The sequence below is a fragment of the Oncorhynchus keta genome, unplaced genomic scaffold (assembly GCF_023373465.1).
Source record: "Oncorhynchus keta strain PuntledgeMale-10-30-2019 unplaced genomic scaffold, Oket_V2 Un_scaffold_9339_pilon_pilon, whole genome shotgun sequence".
NCBI classification, from domain to species: Eukaryota; Metazoa; Chordata; class Actinopteri; order Salmoniformes; family Salmonidae; genus Oncorhynchus; species Oncorhynchus keta.
In genome coordinates this window covers 125,195-145,954 of record NW_026291016.1, presented here as the reverse complement: position 1 = coordinate 145,954, position 20,760 = coordinate 125,195, and the positions used below count along the sequence as shown (strand labels likewise).

Below are 20,760 nucleotides of genomic sequence, written 5' to 3'. Positions count from 1 at the left end.
GTCCTGAGGTGTTATATTTAGACTGTTGTCAACGTGTCCTGAGGTGTCCTGAGGTGTTATATTTAGACTGTTGTCAACATGTCCTGAGGTGTTATATTTAGACTGTTGTCAACGTGTCCTGAGGTGTTATATTTAGACTGTTGTCAACGTGTCCTGAGGTGTCCTGAGGTGTTATATTCAGACTGTTGTCAACGTGTCCTGAGGTGTCCTGAGGTGTTATATTCAGACTGTTGTCAACGTGTCCTGAGGTGTTATATTTAGACTGTTGTCAACGTGTCCTGAGGTGTCCTGAGGTGTCCTGAGGTGTCCTGAGGTGTCCTGAGGTGTTATATTTAGACTGTTGTCAACGTGTCCTGAGGTGTTATATTTAGACTGTTGTCAACGTGTCCTGAGGTGTCCTGAGGTGTTATATTTAGACTGTTGTCAACGTGTCCTGAGGTGTTATATTCAGACTGTTGTCAACGTGTCCTGAGGTGTAATATTTAGACTGTTGTCAACGTGTCCTCTGTTTATTTCTTTATATTCAACTTCGATTTAGGTTCGGATTTCTCATCAATTCAACTGATTACTATCCAGGCTGTACTGTCTATTAAATATGATGCAGCAGTGTTGTATTACTGTATTGAATAGCAACTCACTCTCTTTCTGTCTCACTCTGTCTCTCTCTATCTCTCTCTCTCTCTCTCTCTCTCTCTCTCTCTCTCTCTCTCTCTCTCTCTCTCTCTCTCTCTCTCTCTCTCTCTCTCTCACTCTCTCTCTCATTCTCTCTCTGTCTGTCTCTGTCTGTCTCAACCTCTCTGTCTCTCTCTGTCACTCTCTCTCTCTCTCTCTCTCTCTCTCTCTCTCTCTCTCTCTCTCTCAGTCTCTCTCTCATTCTCTCTGTCTGTCTCTGTCTGTCTCAACCTCTCTGTCTCTCTCACTCACTCTCTCTCCAGTCTCTCTCACGCTCTCTCACGCTCTCTCACGCTCTCTCTCTCTCTCTCTCTCTCGCTCTCTGTTTCACACACAGGCACTCAGGTACACATATGCGCAGGCACGCACGCACGCACAAAGGCACACACACACGCACACGCGCACACACACACACGCACGCACGCACAGCACGCACGCACACGCATAGACACGCACGCACGCACGCACGCACACACGCACGCACGCACACACACACACACACACACACACACACACACACACACACACACACACACACACACACACACACACACACACACACACACACACACACACACACACACACACACACACACACACACACACACACACACACACACACACACACACACTGGACCGCCAAATTCTAAACAACGTCAGCAGTAATGTCCTTGTCCAGTAGAGATATTCAGATCGAGTGTTGTGATCTTGAGTTCATTGGGAGAAATTTCTCGACTTCAAATGGAATATTCCAGAGCCCTGAATTCTAAGTTATATAGATAGATTCCTCAAGTAGCCTGAAGTCATTGTTTTGGGTGTTATTTCCAAATGGAATATCTTACCGTACTTCTATACATTCTAGTGACAGACTCGTGAGGTACGACCACTGTGATTATTATTATCTGACCCTGCTGGTCATCTATCAACATTTGAACATCTTGGCCATGTTCTGTTTTAATCTCCACCCGGAACAGCCAGAAGAGGACTGGCCCACTCCTCATAGTCTGGTTCCTCTCTAGGTTTATAATCTCCACCCGGAACAGCCAGAAGAGGACTGGCCACCCCTCATAGCCTGATTCCTCTCTAGGTTTATAGTCTCCACCCCTCTTAGCCTGGTTACTCTCCAGGTTTATAATCTCCACCCGGCACAGCCAGAAGAGGACTGGCCACCCCTCATAGCCTGGTTCCTCTCTAGGTTTATAATCTCCACCCCTCATAGCCTGGTTACTCTCTAGGTTTATAATCTCCACCCGGCACAGCCAGAAGAGGACTGGCCACCCCTCATAGCCTGGTTCCTCTCTAGGTTTATAATCTCCACCCCTCATAGCCTGGTTACTCTCTAGGTTTATAATCTCCACCCGGCACAGCCAGAAGAGGACTGGCCCACCCCTCATAGCCTGGTTCCTCTCAAGGTTTATAGTCTCCACCCCTCATAGCCTGGTTACTCTCTAGGTTTATAATCTCCACCCCTCATAGCCTGGTTACTCTCTAGGTTTATAGTCTCCACCCCTCATAGCCTGGTTACTCTCTAGGTTTATAATCTCCACCCGGCACAGCCAGAAGAGGACTGGCCACCCCTCATAGCCTGGTTCCTCTCTAGGTTTATAATCTCCACCCCTCATAGCCTGGTTCCTCTCTAGGTTTATAATCTCCACCCGGCACAGCCAGAAGAGGACTGGCCCACCCCTCATAGCCTGGTTCCTCTCTAGGTTTATAATCTCCACCCGGCACAGCCAGAAGAGGACTGGCCACCCCTCATAGCCTGGTTCCTCTCTAGGTTTATAATCTCCACCCCTCATAGCCTGGTTCCTCTCTAGGTTTATAATCTCCACCCGGAACAGCCAGAAGAGGACTGGCCACCCCTCATAGCCTGGTTCCTCTCTAGGTTTATAATCTCCACCCGGCACAGCCAGAAGAGGACTGGCCACCCCTCATAGCCTGGTTCCTCTCTAGGTTTATAATCTCCACCCGGCACAGCCAGAAGAGGACTGGCCACCCCACATAGCCTGGTTCCTCTCTAGGTTTATAATCTCCACCCCTCATAGCCTGGTTACTCTCTAGGTTTATAATCTCCACCCCACATAGCCTGGTTCCTCTCTAGGTTTATAATCTCCACCCCCACATAGCCTGGTTCCTCTCTACGTTTATAATCTCCACCCCTCATAGCCTGGTTCCTCTCAAGGTTTCTTTCTAGGTTCTGGCCTTTCTAGGGAGTTTTTCCTAGCAAACGTGTTTCTACACGTGCATTTCTTGCTGTTTGGGGGTTTTAGGCTAGGTTTCTGTACAGCACTTTAAATACATTTGATTTGTTCCAGTGTTTAGTGTCCTGTGTTCTGTTGTGCTTTTGGAAGGCCAAAGTTTCATAAGGACATATCTGAGATGGGGTTTTTTCTCTCCAGGAAATGGGTTGTATATGTTTATAGCTATTGTCATATAACTGGAAGGAAATATAGGGGCAACAGCTGATAGAGGGTGGAATGACCATTTCCCAGGAGTGTACTGTACGTTTGATGCTTTTACAATATCCATATGATAGAACTATAGATCTAGAGGAGAGGTGTGTGTGTGTGTGTGTGTGTGTGTGTGTGTGTGTGTGTGTGTGTGTGTGTGTGTGTGTGTGTGTGTGTGTGTGTGTGTGTGTGTGTGTGTGTGTGTGTGTGTGTGTGTGTGTGTGTGTGTGTGTGTCAGATCTTAGAATCTGGGAAACGTTTTACTTTTCACAACACGACAAAGGGATGATCCATTCTATCAAAGGGACTGGACGACAATCCATTCTATCAAAGGGACTGGACTACAATCCATTCTATCAAAGGGACTGGACTACAATCCATTCTATCAAAGGGACTGGACTACAATCCATTCTATCAAAGGGACTGGACTACAATCCATTCTATCAAAGGGACTGGACTACAATCCATTCTATCAAAGGGACTGGACTACAATCCATTCTATCAAAGGGACTGGACTAGAATCCATTCTATCAATGGGACTGGACTACAATCCATTCTATCAATGGGACTGGACTACAATCCATTCTATCAATGGGACTGGACTACAATCCATTCTATCAAAGGGACTGGACTACAATCCATTCTATCAATGGGACTGGACTACAATCCATTCTATCAATGGGACTGGACTACAATCCATTCTATCAATGGGACTGGACTACAATCCATTCTATCAATGGGACTGGACGGATAAGGATAAGGATAAGGTTATAGACCAGTATAACTGGGTGTGATATGGCTGTAAGGATAAGGTTATAGACCAATATAACTGGGTGTGTTATAGCTGTAAGGATAAGGTTATAGACCAGTATAGCTGGGTGTGATATAGCTGTAAGGATACGGTTATAGACCAGTATAACTGGGTGTGATATAGCTGTAAGGATACGGTTATAGACCAGTATAGCTGGGTGTGATATAGCTGTAAGGATACGGTTATAGACCAGTATAGCTGGGTGTGATATAGCTGTAAGGATAAGGTTATAGACCAGTATAGCTGGGTGTGATGTAAGGATAAGGTTATAGACCAGTATAAGGGTTGATATAGCTGTAAGGATAAGGTTATAGACCAGTATAACTGGGTGTGATATGGCTGTAAGGATAAGGTTATAGACCAGTATAACTGGGTGTGATATGGCTGTAAGGATAAGGTTATAGACCAGTATAACTGGGTGTGATATAGCTGTAAGGATAAGGTTATAGACCAGTATAGCTGGGTGTGATATAGCTGTAAGGATAAGGTTATAGACCAGTATAACTGGGTGTGATATAGCTGTAAGGATAAGGTTATAGACCAGTATACCTGCAAGGATAAGGTTATAGACCAGTATAGCTGGGTGTGATATAGCTGCAAGGATAAGGTTATAGACCAGTATAACTGGGTGTGATATGGCTGTAAGGATAAGGTTATAGACCAGTATAACTGGGTGTGATATGGCTGTAAGGATAAGGTTATAGACCAGTATAGCTGGGTGTGATATGGCTGTAAGGATAAGGTTATAGACCAGTATAGCTGGGTGTGATATGGCTGTAAGGATAAGGTTATAGACCAGTATAGCTGGGTGTGATATGGCTGTAAGGATAAGGTTATAGACCAGTATAGCTGGGTGTGATATAGCTGTAAGGATAAGGTTATAGACCAGTATAGCTGGGTGTGATATGGCTGTAAGGATAAGGTTATAGACCAGTATAACTGGGTGTGATATAGCTGTAAGGATAAGGTTATAGACCAGTATGGCTAGGTGTGATATAGCTGTAAGGATAAGGTTATAGACCAGTATAACTGGGTGTGATATGGCTGTAAGGGTAAGGTTATATACCAGTATAGCTGGGTGTGATATAGCTGTAAGGATAAGGTTATAGACCAGTATAACTGGGTGTGATATAGCTGTAAGGATAAGGTTATAGACCAGTATAGCTGGGTGTGATATGGCTGTAAGGATAAGGTTATAGACGAGTATAGTTAGGTGAGATATAGCTGTAAGGATAAGGTTATAGACCAGTTTAGCTGGGTGTGATATGGCTGTAAGGATAAGGTTATAGACCAGTATAGCTGGGTGTGATATGGCTGTAAGGATAAGGTTATAGACCAGTATAACTGGGTGTGATATAGCTGTAAGGATAAGGTTATAGACCAGTATAGCTGGGTGTGATATAGCTGTAAGGATAAGGTTATAGACCAGTATAACTGGGTGTGATATAGCTGTAAGGATAAGGTTATAGACCAGTATAGCTGTAAGGATACGGTTATAGACCAGTATAGCTGGGTGTGATATGGCTGTAAGGATAAGGTTATAGACCAGTATAACTGGGTGTGATATAGCTGTAAGGATAAGGTTATAGACCAGTATAGCTGGGTGTGATATGGCTGTAAGGATAAGGTTATAGACCAGTATAGCTGGGTGTGATATAGCTGTAAGGATAAGGTTATAGACCAGTATAGCTGGGTGTGATATGGCTGTAAGGATAAGGTTATAGACCAGTATAGCTGGGTGTGATATAGCTGTAAGGATAAGGTTATAGACCAGTATAACTGGGTGTGATATAGCTGTAAGGATAAGGTTATAGACCAGTATAGCTGGGTGTGATATAGCTGTAAGGATAAGGTTATAGACCAGTATTGCTGGGTGTGATATAGCAGTAAGGATAAGGTTATAGACCAGTATAGCTGGGAGTGATATGGCTGTAAGGATAAGGTTATAGACCAGTATAGCTGGGTGTGATATGGCTGTAAGGATAAGGTTATAGACCAGTATAACTGGGTGTGATATAGCTGTAAGGATAAGGTTATAGACCAGTATAGCTGGGCGTGATATAGCTGTAAGGATAAGGTTATAGACCAGTATTGCTGGGTGTGATATGGCTGTAAGGATAAGGTTATAGACCAGTATAGCTGGGTGTGATATAGCTGTAAGGATAAGGTTATAGACCAGTATAGCTGGGTGTGATATGGCTGTAAGGATAAGGTTATAGACCAGTATAACTGGGTGTGATATAGCTGTAAGGATAAGGTTATAGACCAGTATAGCTGGGTGTGATATAGCTGTAAGGATAAGGTTATAGACCAGTATAGCTGGGTGTGATATAGCTGTAAGGATAAGGTTATAGACCAGTATAGCTGGGTGTGATATGGCTGTAAGGATAAGGTTATAGACCAGTATAGCTGGGTGTGATATGGCTGTAAGGATAAGGTTATAGACCAGTATAGCTGGGTGTGATATAGCTGTAAGGATAAGGTTATAGACCAGTATAGCTGGGTGTGATATGGCTGTAAGGATAAGGTTATAGACCAGTATAGCTGGGTGTGATATAGCTGTAAGGATAAGGTTATAGACCAGTATAGCTGGGTGTGATATGGCTGTAAGGATAAGGTTATAGACCAGTATAACTGGGTGTGATATGGCTGTAAGGATAAGGTTATAGACCAGTATAACTGGGACTGTGATATAAGGTTATAGACCAGTATAGCTGTAAGGATAAGGTTATAGACCAGTATAGCTGGGTGTGATATGGCTGTAAGGATAAGGTTATAGACCAGTATAGCTGGGTGTGATATAGCTGTAAGGATAAGGTTATAGACCAGTATAGCTGGGTGTGATATAGCTGTAAGGATAAGGTTATAGACCAGTATAGCTGGGATGTGATATAGCTGTAAGGATAAGGTTATAGACCAGTATAGCTGGGTGTGATATGGCTGTAAGGATAAGGTTATAGACCAGTATAGCTGGGTGTGATATAGCTGTAAGGATAAGGTTATAGACCAGTATAGCTGGGTGTGATATGGCTGTAAGGATAAGGTTATAGACCAGTATAACTGGGTGTGATATGGCTGTAAGGATAAGGTTATAGACCAGTATAACTGGGTGTGATATGGCTGTAAGGATAAGGTTATAGACCAGTATAACTGGGTGTGATATGGCTGTAAGGATAAGGTTATAGACCAGTATAACTGGGTGTGATATGGCTGTAAGGATAAGGTTATAGACCAGTATAACTGGGTGTGATATAGCTGTAAGGATAAGGTTATAGACCAGTATAGCTGGGTGTGATATAGCTGTAAGGATAAGGTTATAGACCAGTATAGCTGGGTGTGATATAGCTGTAAGGATAAGGTTATAGACCAGTATAACTGGGTGTGATATAGCTGTCAGGATAAGGTTATAGACCAGTATAGCTGGGTGTGATATAGCTGTAAGGATAAGGTTATAGACCAGTATAGCTGGGTGTGATATAGCTGTAAGGATAAGGTTATAGACCAGTATAACTGGGTGTGATATGGCTGTAAGGATAAGGTTATAGACCAGTATAGCTGGGGGGTGTGATATAGCTGATATATAGACTGTAAGGATAAGGTTATAGACCAGTATAACTGGGTGTGATATGGCTGTAAGGATAATGTTATAGACCAGTATAGCTGGGTGTGATATGGCTGTAAGGATAAGGTTATAGACCAGTATAACTGGGTGTGATATGGCTGTAAGGATAAGGTTATAGACCAGTATAGCTGGGTGTGATATAGCTGTAAGGATAAGGTTATAGACCAGTATAGCTGGGTGTGATATAGCTGTAAGGATAAGGTTATAGACCAGTATAACTGGGTGTGATATAGCTGTAAGGATAAGGTTATAGACCAGTATAGCTGGGTGTGATATGGCTGTAAGGATAAGGTTATAGACCAGTATAGCTGGGTGTGATATAGCTGTAAGGATAAGGTTATAGACCAGTATAGCTGGGTGTGATATAGCTGTAAGGATAAGGTTATAGACCAGTATAGCTGGGTGTGATATAGCTGTAAGGATAAGGTTATAGACCAGTATAGCTGGGTGTGATATGGCTGTAAGGATAAGGTTATAGACCAGTATAGCTGGGTGTGATATAGCTGTAAGGATAAGGTTATAGACCAGTATAGCTGGGTGTGATATGGCTGTAAGGATAAGGTTATAGACCAGTATAACTGGGTGTGATATGGCTGTAAGGATAAGGTTATAGACCAGTATAACTGGATGTGATATGGCTGTAAGGATAAGGTTATAGACCAGTATAACTGGATGTGATATGGCTGTAAGGATAAGGTTATAGACCAGTATTGTTGGGTGTGATATGGCTGTAAGGATAAGGTTATAGACCAGTATAACTGGGTGTGACATAGCTGTAAGGATAAGGTTATAGACCAGTATAGCTGGGTGTGATATAGCTGTCAGGATAAGGTTACAGACGAGTATAGCTGGGTGTGATATAGCTGTAAAGATAAGGTTATAGACCAGTATAACTGGGTGTGATATAGCTGTAAGGATAAGGTTATAGACCAGTATAACTGGGTGTGATATGGCTGTAAGGATAAGGTTATAGACCAGTATAACTGGGTGTGATATAGCTGTAAGGATAAGGTTATAGACCAGTATAACTGGGTGTGATATGGCTGTAAGGATAAGGTTATAGACCAGTATTATAGACCAGTGGGTGTGATATAGCTGTAAGGATAAGGTTATAGACCAGTATAGCTGGGTGTGATATAGCTGTAAGGATAAGGTTATAGACCAGTATAGCTGGGTGTGATATAGCTGTAAGGATAAGGTTATAGACCAGTATAACTGGGTGTGATATAGCTGTAAGGATAAGGTTATAGACCAGTATAACTGGGTGTGATATAGCTGTAAGGATAAGGTTATAGACCAGTATAGCTGGGTGTGATATAGCTGTAAGGATAAGGTTATAGACCAGTATAACTGGGTGTGATATGGCTGTAAGGATAAGGTTATAGACCAGTATAGCTGGGTGTGATATAGCTGTAAGGATAAGGTTATAGACCAGTATAACTGGGTGTGATATAGCTGTAAGGATAAGGTTATAGACCAGTATAGCTGGGTGTGATATAGCTGTAAGGATAAGGTTATAGACGAGTATAGCTAGGTGACATATAGCTGTAAGGATAAGGTTATAGACCAGTATAGCTGGGTGTGATATAGCTGTAAGGATAAGGTTATAGACCAGTATAGCTGGGTGTGATATAGCTGTAAGGATAAGGTTATAGACCAGTATAACTGGGTGTGATATAGCTGTAAGGATAAGGTTATAGACCAGTATAGCTGGGTGTGATATGGCTGTAAGGATAAGGTTATAGACCAGTATAGCTGGGTGTGATATAGCTGTAAGGATAAGGTTATAGACCAGTATAACTGGGTGTGATATAGCTGTAAGGATAAGGTTATAGACCAGTATAGCTGGGTGTGATATAGCTGTAAGGATAAGGTTATAGACCAGTATAGCTGGGTGTGATATAGCTGTAAGGATAAGGTTATAGACCAGTATAGCTGGGTGTGATATGGCTGTAAGGATAAGGTTATAGACCAGTATAGCTGGGTGTGATATAGCTGTAAGGATAAGGTTATAGACCAGTATAGCTGGGTGTGATATGGCTGTAAGGATAAGGTTATAGACCAGTATAGCTGGGTGTGATATAGCTGTAAGGATAAGGTTATAGACCAGTATAATATATAGCTGGGATAAGGTTATATATAGCTGCTGTAAGGATAAGGTTATAGACCAGTATAACTGGGTGTGATATGGCTGTAAGGATAAGGTTATAGACCAGTATAACTGGGTGTGATATGGCTGTAAGGATAAGGTTATAGACCAGTATAACTGGGTGTGATATGGCTGTAAGGATAAGGTTATAGACCAGTATAGCTGGGTGTGATATGGCTGTAAGGATAAGGTTATAGACCAGTATAACTGGGTGTGATATAGCTGTAAGGATAAGGTTATAGACCAGTATAGCTGGGTGTGATATAGCTGTAAGGATAAGGTTATAGACCAGTATAGCTGGGTGTGATATAGCTGTAAGGATAAGGTTATAGACCAGTATAACTGGGTGTGATATAGCTGTAAGGATAAGGTTATAGACCAGTATAGCTGGGTGTGATATAGCTGTAAGGATAAGGTTATAGACCAGTATAGCTGGGTGTGATATAGCTGTAAGGATAAGGTTATAGACCAGTATAACTGGGTGTGATATGGCTGTAAGGATAAGGTTATAGACCAGTATAGCTGGGGGGTGTGATATAGCTGTAAGGATAAGGTTATAGACCAGTATAGCTGGGTGTGATATAGCTGTAAGGATAAGGTTATAGACCAGTATAGCTGGGTGTGATATAGCTGTAAGGATAAGGTTATAGACCAGTATAGCTGGGTGTGATATAGCTGTAAGGATAAGGTTATAGACCAGTATAGCTGGGTGTGATATATTATAGCTGTATAGCTGTAAGATAAGGTTATAGACCAGTATAGCTGGGTGTGATATGATAAGGTTATAGACCAGTATAACTGGGATATAGCTGTAAGGATAAGGTTATAGACCAGTATAGCTGGGTGTGATATAGCTGTAAGGATAAGGTTATAGACCAGTATAACTGGGTGTGATATGCTGGGTTATAGACCAGATATAGCTGTAAGGATAAGGTTATAGACCAGTATAGCTGGGTGTGATATGGCTGTAAGGATAAGGTTATAGACCAGTATAACTGGGTGTGATATGGCTGTAAGGATAAGGTTATAGACCAGTATAACTGGGTGTGATATAGCTGTAAGGATAAGGTTATAGACCAGTATAACTGGGTGTGATATAGCTGTAAGGATAAGGTTATAGACCAGTATAGCTGGGTGTGATATAGCTGTAAGGATAAGGTTATAGACCAGTATAACTGGGTGTGATATAGCTGTAAGGATAAGGTTATAGACCAGTATAACTGGGTGTGATATAGCTGTAAGGATAAGGTTATAGACCAGTATAGCTGTATATAGCTGATAAGGTTATAGACCAGTATAACTGGGTGTGATATAGCTGTAAGGATAAGGTTATAGACCAGTATAGCTGGGTGTGATATAGCTGTAAGGATAAGGTTATAGACCTGTATAGCTGGGTGTGATATAGCTGTAAGGATAAGGTTATAGACCAGTATAGCTGGGTGTGATATAGCTGTAAGGATAAGGTTATAGACCAGTATAGCTGGGTGTGATATAGCTGTAAGGATAAGGTTATAGACCAGTATAGCTGGGTGTAAGGTTATAGATATAACTGGGTGTGATGTAAGGATAAGGTTATAGACCAGTATAGCTGTAAGGATAAGGTTATAGACCAGTATAGCTGGGTGTGATATGGCTGGGATAAGGTTATAGACCAGTATAGCTGGGTGTGATATAGCTGTAAGGATAAGGTTATAGACCAGTATAGCTGGGTGTGATATAGCTGTAAGGATAAGGTTATAGACCAGTATAGCTGGGTGACCAGTATAGCTGGGTGTGATATATAAGCTGTATATGCTGTATAAGGTTATAGGATAAGGTTATAGACCAGTATAACTGGGTGTGATATGGCTGTAAGGATAAGGTTATAGATCAGTATAACTGGGTGTGATATAGCTGTAAGGATAAGGTTATAGACCAGTATAGCTAGGTGTGATATAGCTGTAAGGATAAGGTTATAGACCAGTATAGCTGGGTGTGATATGGCTGTAAGGATAAGGTTATAGACCAGTATAACTGGGTGTGATATAGCTGTAAGGATAAGGTTATAGACCAGTATAGCTGGGTGTGATATAGCTGTAAGGATAAGGTTATAGACCAGTATAGTATAGCTGGGGATAAGGTGATATAGCTGTAAGGATAAGGTTATAGACCAGTATAACTGGGTGTGATATAGCTGTAAGGATAAGGTTATAGACCAGTATAGCTGGGTGTGATATAGCTGTAAGGATAAGGTTATAGACCAGTATAGCTGGGTGTGATATAGCTGTAAGGATAAGGTTATAGACCAGTATAACTGGGTGTGATATGGCTGTAAGGATAAGGTTATAGACCAGTATAGCTGGGTGTGATATAGCTGTAAGGATAAGGTTATAGACCAGTATAACTGGGTGTGATATGGCTGTAAGGATAAGGTTATAGACCAGTATAGCTGGGTGTGATATAGCTGTAAGGATAAGGTTATAGACCAGTATAGCTGGGTGTGATATAGCTGTAAGGATAAGGTTATAGACCAGTATAGCTGGGTGTGATATGGCTGTAAGGATAAGGTTATAGACCAGTATAGCTGGGTGTGATATAGCTGTAAGGATAAGGTTATAGACCAGTATAACTGGGTGTGATATAGCTGTAAGGATAAGGTTATAGACCAGTATAACTGGGTGTGATATAGCTGTAAGGATAAGGTTATAGACCAGTATATAGCTAAGGTTATAGACCAGTATAACTGGGTGATATAGCTGTAAGGATAAGGTTATAGACCAGTATAGCTGGGTGTGATATGGCTGTAAGGATAAGGTTATAGACCAGTATAACTGGGTGTGATATAGCTGTAAGGATAAGGTTATAGACCAGTATAACTGGGTGTGATATAGCTAGGATAAGGTTATAGACCAGTATAGCTGGGTGTGATATAGCTGTAAGGATAAGGTTATAGACCAGTATAGCTGGGTGTGATATAGCTGTAAGGATAAGGTTATAGACCAGTATAGCTGGGTGTGATATGGCTGTAAGGATAAGGTTATAGACCAGTATAGCTGGGTGTGATATAGCTGTAAGGATAAGGTTATAGACCAGTATAACTGGGTGTGATATAGCTGTAAGGATAAGGTTATAGACCAGTATAACTGATAGGTAAGGTTATAGACCAGTATAACTGGGATAAGTGATATAGCTGTAAGGATAAGGTTATAGACCAGTATAGCTGGGTGTGATATAGCTGTAAGATTTATAGACCAGTAAGTTGGGTTATATCTGTAAGGATAAGGTTATAGACCAGTATAGCCAGGTGTGATAGACCAGTATAGCTGTAAGGATAAGGTTATAGACCAGTATAGCTGGGTGTGATATAGCTGTATAGGATAAGGTTATATCACCAGTATAACTGGGTGTGATATAGCTGTAAGGATAAGGTTATAGACCAGTATAGCTGGGTGTGATATAGCTGTAAGGATAAGGTTATAAGTATAAACTGGGTGTGATTATAGACCAGTATAGCTGGGTGTGATATAGCTGTAAGGATAAGGTTATAGACCAGTATAGCTGGGTGTGATATGGCTGTAAGGATAAGGTTATAGACCAGTATAGCTGGGTAAGGTTATAGATATATCTGTAGGTTATAGACCAGTATAGCTGGGTGTGATATAGCTGTAAGGATAAGGTTATAGACCAGTATAGCTGGGTGTAAGGATAAGGTTATAGACCAGTATAGCTGGGTGTGATATAGCTGGATAAGGTTATAGACCAGTATAACTGGGTGTGATATAGCTGTAAGCCAGTATAGCTGGATATGGGTTATAGACCAGTATAGCTGGGTGTGATATAGCTGTAAGGATAAGGTTATAGACCAGTATAGCTGGGTGTGATATAGCTGTAAGGATAAGGTTATAGACCAGTATAGCTGGGTGTGATATAGCTGTAAGGATAAGGTTATAGACCAGTATAGCTGGGTGTGATATGGCTGTAAGGATAAGGTTATAGACCAGTATAACTGGGTGTGATATAGCTGTAAGGATAAGGTTATAGACCAGTATAGCTGTAAGGATAAGGTTATAGACCAGTATAACTGGGTGTGATATAGCTGTAAGGATAAGGTTATAGACCAGTATAGCTGTAAGGATAAGGTTATAGACCTGTATAGCTGGGTGTGATATGCCTGTAAGGATAAGGTTATAGACCAGTATAGCTGGGTGTGATATGGTTGTAAGGATAAGGTTATAGACCAGTATAGCTGGGTGTGATATAGCTGTAAGGATAAGGTTATAGACCAGTATAGCTGGGTGTGATATGGCTGTAAGGATAAGGTTATAGACCAGTATAACTGGGTGTGATATAGCTGTAAGGATAAGGTTATAGACCAGTATAGCTGTAAGGATAAGGTTATAGACCAGTATAGCTGGGTGTGATATGGCTGTAAGGATAAGGTTATAGACCAGTATAGCTGGGTGTGATATAGCTGTAAGGATAAGGTTATAGACCAGTATAGCTGGGTGTGATATAGCTGTAAGGATAAGGTTATATACCAGTATAACTGGGTGTGATATAGCTGTAAGGATAAGGTTATAGACCAGTATAGCTGGGTGTGATATGGCTGTAAGGATAAGGTTATAGACCAGTATAGCTGGGTGTGATATAGCTGTAAGGATAAGGTTATAGACCAGTATAGCTGTAAGGATAAGGTTATAGACCAGTATAACTGGGTGTGATATAGCTGTAAGGATAAGGTTATAGACCAGTATAGCTGTAAGGATAAGGTTATAGACCAGTATAGCTGGGTGTACACATACTTGAAAATATACCAAATCAATAGACTATAATGATATCTCCCCTTTAAATATCAAGGCCAAATAACGGTTTCATTTGAAATGTTTTAGTGGTAGGCGTCGGTTTCATGGATCTCTGTCTTTGTGTGTCTTCGGCTGCCCCAGGGAGAACTCTGTATAATCTAGATTATTGGGCTGATGGATGAAAGGAGCACGAAGCCTTCTGCAATGGCATTAACCCACAAATGAACACATACTGTTCCACAAAACACAGCTTCATGGAATTCATGCATGTCCTCTCCTCTGAAAGACCAGCATGCTTGTTCATGTGTTTCCTTTGAAGTTGAATAAACAAGATAAATGTTTACAATTTATTTTTATAGATACAAAAGGTTTTATAGAAACGCCAGCGTGGAAGACATTACAAGCGTTTTTAATTCACTGCTGTGTTGAGAAGGAACCTGATTCAAATGCACATAATAGATGGCTTACTCAGAGATGAAGGGAGGGAGAGATAAAGAGGGAAGGGGAGAGAGAGCGAGAGATTTGAGGAAGGAGAGAGAAAAAGAGAGAGAAGAGAGAGAGAAGAGAGAGAGGTTGAGGAAGGAGAGAGAAAAAGAGAGAAGAGAGAGGAGAGAGAAGAGAGAGAGACAAGAGAGAGGAGAGAGAGAAGAGAGAGAGAAGAGAGAGAAGAGAGAGAAGAGAAGAGAGAGAAGAGAGAGGAGAGAAGAGAGTAGAGAGAAGAGAGAGAGAGAGAGGTTGAGGAAGGAGAGAGAAAAAGAGAGAGAAGAGAGAGGAGAGAGAAGAGAGAGAAGAGAGAGAGAGAGAGAGAGAGAAAGAGAGAGGGGAGAGAAGAGAGAGGGGAGAAGAGAGAGGGGAGAGAAGAGAGAGAGGAGAGAGAGAGAGAGGTTGAGGAAGGAGAGAGAAAAAGAGAGTGAAGAGAGAGAGAGAAGAGAGAGAAGAGAGAGAGGTTGAGCTGTGAGTTAAAGTCTCTCCCTAAGGACAATAGCTACATGTAATCTCACCTTTTGAATAGTCCACAGCGTCACATCATTTAAGCTCAGCGACAACTCAACCTTGGCCTGTGCGCTCCTCATTGAGCTGTGTTAATGTTCTTAGTTACACTTGTTCAATGGATTTGGGGATGTGTTGGCGTACATTTTTTATTTCGTATTTCGTATTTCTTCCCCGGATAAACAGCAAGTATCTAGCAGCATCACTACCCAATTATTTCAGCGCTGATTGGTTGTTGGCTGTTCAATAGTTACGCACACAATCAGAGTTGCTCCCCTGAGGTTTGATTCGGACTCTATTCCAAATAGCACCCTATTCCCTAATCTATTACCCCATGGGCCCTGGTCTATAGTGGGCCCTGGTCAACAGTAGTCTACTACCCTATAGACCCTGGTCAACAGTAGTCTACTACCCTATAGACCCTGGTCAACAGTAGTCTACTACCCTATAGGCCCTGGTCAACAGTAGTCTACTACCCTATAGACCCTGGTCAACAGTAGTCTACTACCCTATAGACCCTGGTCAACAGTAGTCTACTACCCTATAGACCCTGGTCAACAGTAGTCTACTACCCTATAGACCCTGGTCAACAGTAGTCTACTACCCTATAGACCCTGGTCAACAGTAGTCTACTACCCTGGTCAACAGTAGTCTACTACCCTGGTCAACAGTAGTCTACTACCCTATAGACCCTGGTCAACAGTAGTCTACTACCCTATAGACCCTGGTCAACAGTAGTCTACTACCCTATAGACCCTGGTCAACAGTAGTCTACTACCCTATAGGCCCTGGTCAACAGTAGTCTACTACCCTATAGACCCTGGTCAACAGTAGTCTACTACCCTATAGACCCTGGTCAACAGTAGTCTATTACCATATGGGCCCTGGTCAACAGTAGTCTACTACCCTATAGACCCTGGTCAACAGTAGTCTACTACCCTATAGACCCTGGTCAACAGTAGTCTACTACCCTATAGGCCCTGGTCAACAGTAGTCTACTACCCTATAGACCCTGGTCAACAGTAGTCTACTACCCTATAGACCCTGGTCAACAGTAGTCTACTACCCTGGACCCTGGTCAACAGTAGTCTACTACCCTATAGACCCTGGTCAACAGTAGTCTACTACCCTATAGACCCTGGTCAACAGTAGTCTATTACCATATGGGCCCTGGTCAACAGTAGTCTACTACCCTATAGACCCTGGTCAACAGTAGTCTACTACCCTATAGGCCCTGGTCAACAGTAGTCTACTACCCTATAGACCCTGGTCAACAGTAGTCTACTACCCTATAGACCCTGGTCAACAGTAGTCTACTACCCTATAGACCCTGGTCAACAGTAGTCTACTACCCTATAGACCCTGGTCAACAGTAGTCTACTACCCTATAGGCCCTGGTCAACAGTAGTCTACTACCCTATAGACCCTGGTCAACAGTAGTCTACTACCCTATAGACCCTGGTCAACAGTAGTCTACTACCCTATAGACCCTGGTCAACAGTAGTCTACTACCCTATAGGCCCTGGTCAACAGTAGTCTACTACCCTGGTCAACAGTAGTCTACTACCCTATAGACCCTGGTCAACAGTAGTCTACTACCCTATAGACCCTGGTCAACAGTAGTCTACTACCCTATAGACCCTGGTCAACAGTAGTCTACTACCCTATAGACCCTGGTCAACAGTAGTCTACTACCCTATAGGCCCTGGTCAACAGTAGTCTACTACCCTATAGACCCTGGTCAACAGTAGTCTACTACCCTATAGACCCTGGTCAACAGTAGTCTACTACCCTATAGGCCCTGGTCAACAGTAGTCTTCTACCCTATAGACCCCTGGTCAACAGTAGTCTACTACCCTGGTCAACAGTAGTCTACTACCCTATAGACCCTGGTCAACAGTAGTCTACTACCCTATAGACCCTGGTCAACAGTAGTCTACTACCCTATAGGCCCTGGTCAACAGTAGTCTACTACCCTATAGGCCCTGGTCAACAGTAGTATTCTACCCTATAGACCCCTGGTCAACAGTAGTCTACTACCCTGGTCAACAGTAGTCCACTACCCTATAGGCCCTGGTCAACAGTAGTCTTCTACCCTATAGACCCTGGTCAACAGTAGTCTACTACCCTATAGACCCTGGTCAACAGTAGTCTACTACCCTATAGACCCTGGTCAACAGTAGTCTTCTACCCTATAGACCCTGGTCAACAGTAGTCTACTACCCTATAGACCCTGGTCAACAGTAGTCTACTACCCTATAGACCCTAGTCAACAGTAGTCTACTACCCTGGTCAACAGTAGTCTACTACCCTATAGACCCTGGTCAACATGAAGGGCCTTTGAAAAGTATTCAGACCTCTTTTTCCACATTTAGTTAAGTTACAGCCTTATTCTAAAATGGATTACATTGTTTTTCCCCCTCATCAGTCTACACATAATAACCCCTATAATGACAAAGAGAAAACTGGTTATTAGAAAATTTAGCAAATTTATAAAAAATAAATAAATGATATCACAATTACATAAGTATTCAGACTCTTTACTCAGGACTTTGTTGAAGCACCTTTGGCAGCAGTTACTGCCTCCTGTCTTCTTGGGTATGACGGTACAAGCTTGGCACACCTGTATTTGGGGAGTTTCTCCCATTCTTCTCTGCAGATCCTCTCAAGCTCTGTCAGGTTGGATGGGGAGCGTCGCTGCACAGCTATTTTCGATCGAGTTAATGTCAGGGCCCTGGCTGGGCCACTCAAGGACATTCAGAGACTTGTCCCAAAGCCAATTCTGCTTCGTCTTGGCTGTGTACTTAAGGTCGTTGTCCTGTTGGTGACCCTTCGGCTCTGTCTGAGGTCCTGAGCGCTCTGGAGCAGGTTTTCATCAAGGATCTCTCTGTAACTTTGCTCCTTTCATCTGTCCCTCGATCCCGACTAGTCTCCCCGTTCCTGCCGCTGAAAAACATCCCCACAGCATGAAGCTGCCACCACCATGTAGGGATGCTGCTCGGTTTCCTCCACATGTCACACTTGGCATTCAGGCCAAAGAGTTACATCTTGGTTTCATCAGACCAGAGAATCTTGTTTCTCATGGTGTCAGAGTCCTTTAGGTGCCTTTAGGCAATCTCCAAGAGTGCTGTCATGTGCCTTTAACTGAAGAGTAGCTTCCGTCTGGCCACTCTACCATAAAGGCCTGATTGTTGGAGTGCTGCAGAGATGGTTGTCCTTCTGGAAGTTTCTCCCATCTCCACAGAGGAACTAGGGAGCTCTGTCAGAGTGACCATCGGGTTCTTGGTCACCTCCCTGACCGAGGCCCTTTCCCCCCGATTGCTCAGTTTTGCATGGCAGCCATCTCTAGTAAGAGTCTTGGTGGTTCCAAACTTCTTCCATTTAAGAATGGAGGCCACTGTGTTCTTGGGGAGCTTCAACACTGCAGAATGATGGAGGCCACTGTGTTCTTGGGGACCTTCAATGCTGCAGAATGATGGAGGCCACTGTGTTCTTGGGGAGCTTCAATGCTGCAGAATGATGGAGGCCACTGTGTTCTTGGGGACCTTCAACACTGCAGAATGATGGAGGCCACTGTGTTCTTGGGGACCTTCAACACTGCAGAATGATGGAGGCCACTGTGTTCTTGGGGACCTTCAACACTGCAGAATGATGGAGGCCACTGTGTTCTTGGGGACCTTCAACACTGCAGAATGATGGAGGCCACTGTGTTCTTGGGGACCTTCAACACTGCAGAATGATGGAGGCCACTGTGTTCTTGGGGACCTTCAATGCTGCAGAATGATGGAGGCCACTGTGTTCTTGGGGACCTTCAATGCTGCAGAATGATGGAGGCCACTGTGTTCTTGGGGACCTTCAACACTGCAGAATGATGGAGGCCACTGTGTTCTTGGGGACCTTCAACACTGCAGAATGATGGAGGCCACTGTGTTCTTGGGGACCTTCAACACTGCAGAATGATGGAGGCCACTGTGTTCTTGGGGACCTTCAACACTGCAGAATGATGGAGGCCACTGTGTTCTTGGGGACCTTCAACGCTGCAGAATGATGGAGGCCACTGTGTTCTTGGGGACCTTCAACGCTGCAGAATGATGGAGGCCACTGTGTTCTTGGGGACCTTCAATGCTGCAGAATGATGGAGGCCACTGTGTTCTTGGGGACCTTCAACACTGCAGAATGATGGAGGCCACTGTGTTCTTGGGGACCTTCAACGCTGCAGAATGATGGAGGCCACTGTGTTCTTGGGGACCTTCAACACTGCAGAATGATGGAGGCCACTGTGTTCTTGGGGACCTTCAACACTGCAGAATGATGGAGGCCACTGTGTTCTTGGGGACCTTCAATGCTGAAAACATTTTTTGTTACCCTTCCCCAGATCTGTTCCCCGACACAATCCTGTCATTATGGGGTATTGTGATGTCATTATGGGGTATTGTGATGTCATTATGGGGTATTGTGATGTCATTATGGGGTATTGTGTCTAGATTGATGAGGCAAAAAAAATTCAATCAATTTTAGAATAAGGCTGTAACGTAACAAAATGTGTAAAAAGGGGAAGGGGGTCTGAATGCTTTTCCAAATGCACAGTAGAGGAAACAGGGTGCCAGTTGGTACCCAACTAGACTGGAATCTCAAGGGAGAAGACAGTAGAATCTGTCTTCTGGTCAACACAATGGAAACCTCAACATAATTGACCTGTTAATTTAGATGGACGGTAATTACTCCTGTAGGGGAGAGGCAGTGAAGGGGGATAAAGCATCATAATTACACTTGGATTTTTATTAATAGACAATTTGCAGAGTTGCCTTTCAATAAAACAGCTAAGCTTTGGCTTGTCCTTGTCATAGGCAAAGTGTGTGTGTGTGTGTGTGTGTGTGTGTGTGTGTGTGTGTGTGTCTGTGTGTCTGTGTGTCTGTGTGTCTGTGTGTGTGTGTGTGTGTGTGTGTGTGTGTGTGTGTCTGTGTGTGTGTGTGTCTGTGTGTGTGTGTGTCTGTGTGTGTGTCTGTTGTGTGTTTGTGTCTGTGTTGTGTCTGTCTGTGTGTGTGTGTCTGTGTGTGTGTGTCTGTGTGTGTTTATGTCTGTGTGTGTGTGTCTGTGTGTGTGTGTGTCTGTGTGGTGTGTCTGTGTGTGTGTGTGTCTGTGTGTGTGTGTCTGTGTGTGTGTGTCTGTGTGTGTGTGTGTCTGTGTGTGTGTGTGTGTGTGTCTGTGTGTGTGTCTGTGTGTGTGTGTGTCTGTGTGTGTGTGTGTCTGTGTGTGTCTGTGTGTGTGTGTGTGTTGTGTCTGTG

General features: G+C 43.1%; 1 protein-coding gene and 1 long non-coding RNA gene across 4 annotated transcripts in view; both read left to right on the top strand.

Moving 5' to 3' along the window:
* LOC127929643 (uncharacterized) overlaps window positions 1-20,760 on the top strand; it is a 133,503-nt gene that overhangs the window by 13,472 nt on the left and 99,271 nt on the right. The gene's annotated exons all lie outside the window — the stretch shown is intronic.
* On the top strand, window positions 1,802-2,702 carry LOC127929649 (uncharacterized). Of its 3 annotated transcripts, none has more exons than XR_008135698.1 (3): window positions 1,802-1,867; window positions 2,313-2,449; window positions 2,558-2,702. It is a non-coding gene; the product is annotated as an uncharacterized LOC127929649 (long non-coding RNA). The 3 variants fall into 3 exon arrangements; XR_008135697.1 differs by lacking the exon at window positions 1,802-1,867 and adding an exon at window positions 1,900-1,975; XR_008135696.1 differs by lacking the exon at window positions 1,802-1,867 and adding an exon at window positions 2,181-2,272.